We start from the raw sequence: 7,527 nt of genomic DNA on the forward strand, positions 1-7,527 counted from the left end.
CATTTTTGGAAGGCCAAACAAAGTAGTTTTGGTTTCACAACGAAACACATAGTGTCACATACGGCAGGCTAGAGTGAGCGAGGCCGGCGGGCTCGAGTGAGGAACGGCCGGCGGGCTTGCAGCAACCACATGTGACGAACCCGGGCTGGACTCCGCTTCGTCCACGGTGAAAGCCGATCCGGCAATCCACAGCGCGAAGTTGTGCGAAGATTTCCTCAGCGACCAGCACGGATCAGCTCTAGGCATGACGAAGCGGATATCGTCCTCTTTTGGAAGGCCAAACAAAGTAGTTTCGCTTTCACAATGAAACACACAGTGCCTTCACGACATGGCGGCGGCGGCAACAACAATACTACTGCGAGAATAAAAGTTACGCCTTCTTTCTTTGCATGAACATTTGGGCGGCGTTATGCAAATCTTCCCAAATCGTGATGTAGACATGTGGGGGTGTGTTAGAATGAGTCGTTTTAGGTAGGCGTGGTTGACTCTTAACTTTTATAAAGAATATCTCTTTGGATTTGAGACTTTAGTCTTTGCAACTTTACAGATCTTCTTTATGCACCAAGAGCTTGTAACACTCCAAAGAGAAAGGAAAAATCCTTCTTTCTTTGCATGAACATTTGGGCGGCGTTATGCAAATCTTCCCAAATCGTGATGTAGACATGTGGGGACATGTTAGAACGAGCCGTTTTAGGTAGGCGTGGTTGACTCTTAACTTTTATAAAGAATATCTCTTTGGATTTGAGACTTTAGTCTTTGCAACTTTACAGATCTTCTTTATGCACCAAGAGCTTGTAACACTCCAAAGAGAAAGGAAAAATTGAAATCGCATCATATGATCCCTTTAAGATATATCATCTGGTGTATTCTAGAACTTTCAGGACACTGAAGGTGTCTCACTGTCAGGACATTGAGAAATGTAGTGATTAAGTATGTTAATTGACTAATTTTGTGCATCAATGTTAGTTTAATGGAACAACGTTTTTTTTTTTTTATGTATTTACTTTTAAAAGGTTAAGTATAATTAAAGGTACACCACAGAAAATTCCCTGTTTAATTTTTTTAGAACTGAATTATTAATCCATTTCATAAAAAACTTAAACATTGTGTTCTTGTCTTGCCCTAAATCACTACAGTAAACCTATAGTGATTTGAGAGTAGAGGTCTTCTGAGTACTAAGATCCTCAGAAGGAGTACCTAATCTGAATCGACCCAAATCACTTCTTACCTGAACCTGGCGTGTTTAAATAAATGTTTAAATTGGAAAAACCCAACCTCAGACAGATCCGGTAAAATTGGACCAGAGTCTGACCTGTCCCAATTATAATTATTTCAAACCCAACTTGACCTGAATGTAAAAGAGGCAGTGTTGCCTGTACAGCTTCCAGCCCCATGCAACACATGCACGGTTTGGTCATTTACACCTAGCCTTACACTTATAAGCGCACATTGACAGAGAACAGAGAAGAAGGGGGATAATAATGTTCTTGATGTTGTAGCATAGTGATTGACTGGTAATCCCCACTCTGGTTTATTGAATTATTGAATTATTCATCGGAAAGTGAAATTGCAGACACTATGTACACCAATATCATTAGTATACCAAGTTCTGTCATGAAACTCTAGATGGTGCAGGCTGATGGGTCCTTAACGTAACTGATGACATTCTTAGCATTAAACGTCTTGTCACAAGCTGATTGGTTCATGTTGCATACAATGAGCTTGCTGCTTTACATTTTAAATAGCTGATTAGCATTCGCTTGAGCATTGCAGAGCGCTTTCAGAGTTCCTCTGAAACCCTCCACCTTCCCCAGCTCCACCTGTATAGATCTGCTATGGGTTATTTTATATGCTATTTGTGCAGCAGCATTTTGTCTTAAATACTCACAGCACCATATCGGCTTATGTATTGACAGTAGCCAGTTCCTGTACTTGCTTGCAGCAACAGCAGCAATAATCTACAAAGTAGCAATTCAGCAGCAGCAGTGTAGCAGATCTATTCCGCCAAGACCAAATAAATACATTGACATTGTCATATCCATTACCATGCTAAAATCTTCAGAGAGTTCTTATGATAGAACTATTGTTACTAGTGTTGGGTTCGAGTCCACCTAAGTCGAGTCTGAGTCTTTAACCAATCGAGTCCGAATCCAAAATAGGCCGAGTCAGAATCAAGTCCGAGTCCAAAAGGGTAGAGTCCGAGTCGAGTCCTAGTCAAACTAAACAGTTTGTCAGTATCTTAAGCTTGTTTTAACCTTTACAACTAGAAAAGGCAATGTCAATTTAAATGTAACAAAACCAAACCTCTATTGCATTTTGACATTTTGATTTTCAAATCATCTCATCGTAATTTGTGATCTGCTCACCAAACTTAAAGTGACAGAAGTTATGGATGACTTGATTTATGTATTGTGACATATTTCAGAGTCAGCTGTAAGTACCTTTGAAATAACTGAAATCATTTGGCGAAGTGGTATGGACATGTAATGCAGTCAAGACCTGCCTTGCACACCTTAGAATGTTCGTCAACCAATCAGATTCAAGCATTTACCAGCCCCCATAGTATAATGGCAGTTTATTGTATGAATCTATGTTTTGAAATTGATAAATATTTTGGTAGGGCTTTTCCCTGCCTGCCTATAGATGAGCCACACCTGAATATAATTATATTTACATATTTACCATAGTAAAAAGCTATAGTAAAAATTAGTATATAAATAAAATAAGAAATATATTTTTCTACTGTGGACATGGGCTTCAGGGCTAAACACTGAGAATTTTTTATTTTCACAAAAAGAAAGAAAGAAAAACAATTACTGTTTTTGTTGTTTTTGACTCATAAAAACTACTGCCACAAAGATGTTCGGAAATGTTTTTCTTTAAAACTAGAAGCTGCTACCATGTTTGAACAAACAAAAACAAAAAAACAATTTCATTACAACAGCAAAAAGGAAAGCAAAAGGATAAATAAATATATTAATCAAAAATACAAATTAATTTTCAAATAGGTCTAAATAGTAATACAGAAATAGCCTGCTACAGACATTTAATCGGGGTTAAATTGGGATTTGTTATATGGGGGTGGGGGCTCTGTGGTTTCAGGTTTTAGAGTGGTGCATATGTGTATGCTAAGCCTACAAAATCTTATATCAATTGACAAGCTGTAAAATATAACAAGTTGAGAGAGTCCCCTGCTATGAACAATTGCTGATCTAAATCATTCTAGATGTTGGCAGTGTGCAAAGCTTCATCTGTCTGGAGGATTTCTAAAATCAAATATAAGACTTGTTAAGACCTTTTTTAAGACCTTCAAAAATTAGTTTAAAAATAAAAATTAATACCGTATGAGCAGGGTAGGGCAATGTCTATGGTAACATGTTAAACTGTAAAATGACTGTAAAATCATGATTTACAAGTAATTATTTTTAAGAAATGGGATGAGTCAGACGTTTAAACTATTATATTAATTTTAAACTGGGTTATATGGGTGTATGTTCGCATTGGACTGAACAAAAACTGCAGATGGGCATATTGAAAATGCAAATGTATTCTCTGCCAGCAGGAGGCGCAGAAAGTCATAAATTTAGCGGTTTCCGCGGTAACAGCTGGACACAAAGCAGCGCTGCGCTCATAAACAAAATGAAAATGCCATCGAAACTTTTCTGAAGACAGTCGATTCCCTTCAGAGATTTATTCATATAAATCACCCGTGCCGCATCATTGCTTGAATTAGTAAGAATAAGAAAAGTGTTTCAAAATATAGCCTGTATTGTTGAAAATGTATGAGGAAAGTCCACTGATGAGTTACCAGCGCAAGCCCCGGCCCAATTTAACCCCTGCATTTAATCAATTAATGTAAAAATAAAATACTGCACAATCTTCACTGTATGCATTAAATATAAATGATTCTTATTAGTTATTGAAGTTAGTTATTCAGTCAAGAGCAATGAGTGATTTTCTCTTTTTCATTTGTTGTTTGATTAACATTAATGACACAGTCGGATCAAATATTTTGACTTGTGATTTTCCCAACTGTTCAAGTTCACTTAAGTCATAACCGGCTGCATGTACGTGAATACTCTCTAAGACGGGCATTTTAACATAACTTGTTTATTTAAGTGTGTAGCAATAACACGCAAAACGAGAATTTAAGTTGGCATTCGCATGCTGGCTGAGAGGCGCGTTCTGTGAGCGCGCTTTGGGTGTGTGAGCACGAATCCTTCGTCTTTCTAGTACTGACAAGACTTAAAAACACCTGCGAATACTGAATGTCACTTTTGTGACAATGCATCGGGTCAGTGACAGTTCCATCAACTGTTCCTGAACTTGGTTGGACTCGAGTCCCAAAGTTTTTCGAGTCCCAAAGGCTCGAGTCCAAGTCAAGTCCGAGTAAAAATGCATCCGAGTCCGTGACAAGTCCAAGTCTGCTAGAAGTTGTACTCTAGTCCGGACTCGAGTCCGAGTATGAGTCCGAGTACCCCAATTCTAATTGTTACTCATATTTAGCTGCACCAATCTTTTTCGCCTCCTTATTACAGTTTTTCTCGATTGCTTAAACGCATTTCTTGAAACTATGCCTCGTATCGAAAGGGACGCGGTACGCCAGTTTCATCCGGAACCGGTGCTTTCGGAAGATACGATCAATTGTGGAGAGACTGATGGCATTTATCCCTCGAAAATGATGATTATCCTCGATCACTCTCCTTTGAATCTCTCGCAGGCGGATTACATTATTGGCAATAACCATGTTTACAAGCTCCCTCTCTTGCTCCTCCGACAAAAGCCTTAGCCTGCCTCCACCAGGTGGTCGTCTCGGTGTCCTACAAAAATAGAAGCACTCATTACTGTAACTGTCACACATCCTTTTTACAGGAAAAAATGGAAACATACAGAAACTCTATCTGTATGCGAGGCAATTTGATGCATTTCTTTATTACAGTAGCACAGTGCAACAGTGTATGCACTCTAAAGTTATTGTACAGAGCAGTCTTACTGTAAGTACACCTACCTGTTTTCCTCCCTGAAGGTTCTGATGATGGAGGCGACGGTGAAGCGACTCAAATTTGGCTGTACTCGTTGCCCAGCCTCCCTCATAGTCATACCATGGACAAGGACATGGTCAACTAAAGTGGCTCGAATTTCATCTGAGACTGCTTGTCTCCTTGCCCTTCTTCTCCCTCTTCCTCCTCCTCCTTCACCACGTCCTCTTCCTCTTCCTCCTCCTTCACCACGTCCTCCTCTACCTCCTCCTCCTCCTCTCCTTCCTCCTCTTCCTCCTCTTCGACCTATTCCTTCATTTCTCTGTGGATCCATTATTCCAAAGCTCAGTGAACTGATTCGGGCCCTTTTATCTATTTATTGAAGGATCTGATTGATGTGTGTTCAATTTTGACTCTTAGTGTTTCCACCTGGGTAATTGTTTGCTAATTGAGCTCAAGCTGTGCTGACTTGAGTGAACAGTATTGAATGCTAGTGCTTTCTAAATGACCACATGGTGTAACCACTGTAGAGTTTTGCAGTAACAGTTCACCAAATCTGACTCATGTGTTAAAGCAGGGGAATAGTCAGGCTCGTCACTTCCCGAGACCACAAAAGTTGCTCACACTCATGACGACCCTAGATGTTTTATTTACACACATTCATTTTCCCTTACCTTTTTAGCACTGTCTGATATTGCCTCCATGAGGACACCACTAGGACCAAGGTAATTGCACATTGTTTTCAGTAAAAAAATGTAGTTCTTGATGATGTGGAAAAGTTCACTTATCTTGGATCTACAGTGACCCACGATACCACCCTAGACGATGAGATTTCAATCAGGTTGGGGAAAGTGGCCTCTACTTTTGGGAGTTTGACAAATCGTGTGTGGTGGAATAAGCATCTATCTGTCTGCACCAAAGGAAGAGTGTATGAAGCATGTGTTCTGAGCATCTTGTTGTATGGCGCTGAATGCTGGACTACCTCCCAGTATCAAGAGAGTCGGCTAAGTGCCTTTCACACTAGATGCCTCAAGTTTATACTTGGTAAGACCTGGAGGGATAAAATGTCAAAAGAATATCTGTTTAAAGTGACAAAAAGTGAACCAGTTTCCTCTCGCCTAAAATTCATTCATCTCGGATGGGCTGGTCATGTTACCAGATTGGCCCCCTCCTGCATTCCCCATGCAATTCTGTACAGTGTGCTCAAGAAGGGTGCCCGTACTACTGGACCGCCCAAACTGAGGTATAAAGATGTACTGAAAAGAGATCTGATAGATTTCAGCATACCAACCAACTTCTGGACCCAGGCAGCTAAAAAACATGCTGAATGGAGGATTGATCTATACAGAGGAAAGGCTCAAGACCATGCTAACAACCTCCAGCAGCTAAAAGAACGTCACCTGAAATCCAACTTACAAACATGATCTATGCTATACAATAAATGTCTGTGGCTTATTGTCACCTGCATTAAACGACAGAAGCACGCCATTGATTTGACTACTCATGTAAATATTATTGACATAAATGATTTTCAAGACAGAATGTTTAGTGTTGTAGAGGAATTATTTTATTAATATAAACTCTAGTACCAGGAGTCCATGATACGCCTCATGCTCATGAATCTCATGCCACCCATATTGCTGAAGCTCCTGTACTCTCCAGGCCTGAAGTGCCACATCCTGCCTCTGTATTGGGGCTGCTCATACATGAGCCAGTGGCCGTCCATCACATTGCAGGACTGGCAGTGAGGCATGCGGTAACGGTCCATGCAGTTGTCACAGTCATCCATCATCTCATACATCTGACCCATGTAGTTGGTTTGATCGTACATCATCCAGCATCCGCTGTGCACTCTGCAAGAGTGACAGCGGCTCATGTAGGAGGAGAAATCACCACAGTCGCCCATACAGTCATAAGAGCGACCCTGGAAATTTCTTTCTTCATAGAAGGTGACCTGAAAATTCAAAATTGATCTTTTAAGTGATTTAAAGTTAAAATGAAAAAATCAAATAATTTTGGAGTTAAACTGTGTGGAAATTGGTACTGGAACAAGGTTTACCTTCATGTTTGCGCTGGTTGATTCTCAGTAGTTCCACAAGGGAGAAGCTGAAGCTGATTCTGCTTGTTAGGTGACTGCTGTCACCTGTGCTTTTATACTAGACTAAGACTAAAGACTACAGAGCCTCTATTGTTTGTCAATTCCTGACTGTGCAAGTTGGTTTAGAGGCCATTCTAGTTAAAGCTTGGTATGTAGTGTTTACATTGTTTGAACTATAGAATTTCTAAAGTGTATGTTGCAAAAATGAAACACTATAAATGCCAAAAAACAAAATAACGAGCTTTCATTCTGATAAATTTTGTTCCAGATTTACAGATTCTGACTGTGGATTTGGTTTGATTTTGCTTTTTTAGAATATGAAATACTAAAAAAATGAGTTTCAAAAGTTTTCATAGATTGCTTACAGATTGTTGTTTCAGATTCAAACCTTCTGGCTATTTGAATTGATTTCTTTTTTTATTGGGGTTCTTTTCAAAATGATGCTTTTAT

At 39.6% G+C, this 7,527-nt stretch overlaps 1 pseudogene; it reads right to left on the bottom strand.

Annotated features, from left to right (window-relative positions):
- Positions 1–7,116, bottom strand: part of LOC107658277 (gamma-crystallin M2-like) — a 25,940-nt pseudogene extending 18,824 nt beyond the window's left edge.
- Between the last annotated feature and the right edge of the window lie 411 nt (positions 7,117–7,527).

Source organism: Sinocyclocheilus anshuiensis, unplaced genomic scaffold, assembly GCF_001515605.1.
Source record: "Sinocyclocheilus anshuiensis isolate Anshui unplaced genomic scaffold, SAMN03320099.WGS_v1.1 scaffold263, whole genome shotgun sequence".
Taxonomy (NCBI): Eukaryota; Metazoa; Chordata; class Actinopteri; order Cypriniformes; family Cyprinidae; genus Sinocyclocheilus; species Sinocyclocheilus anshuiensis.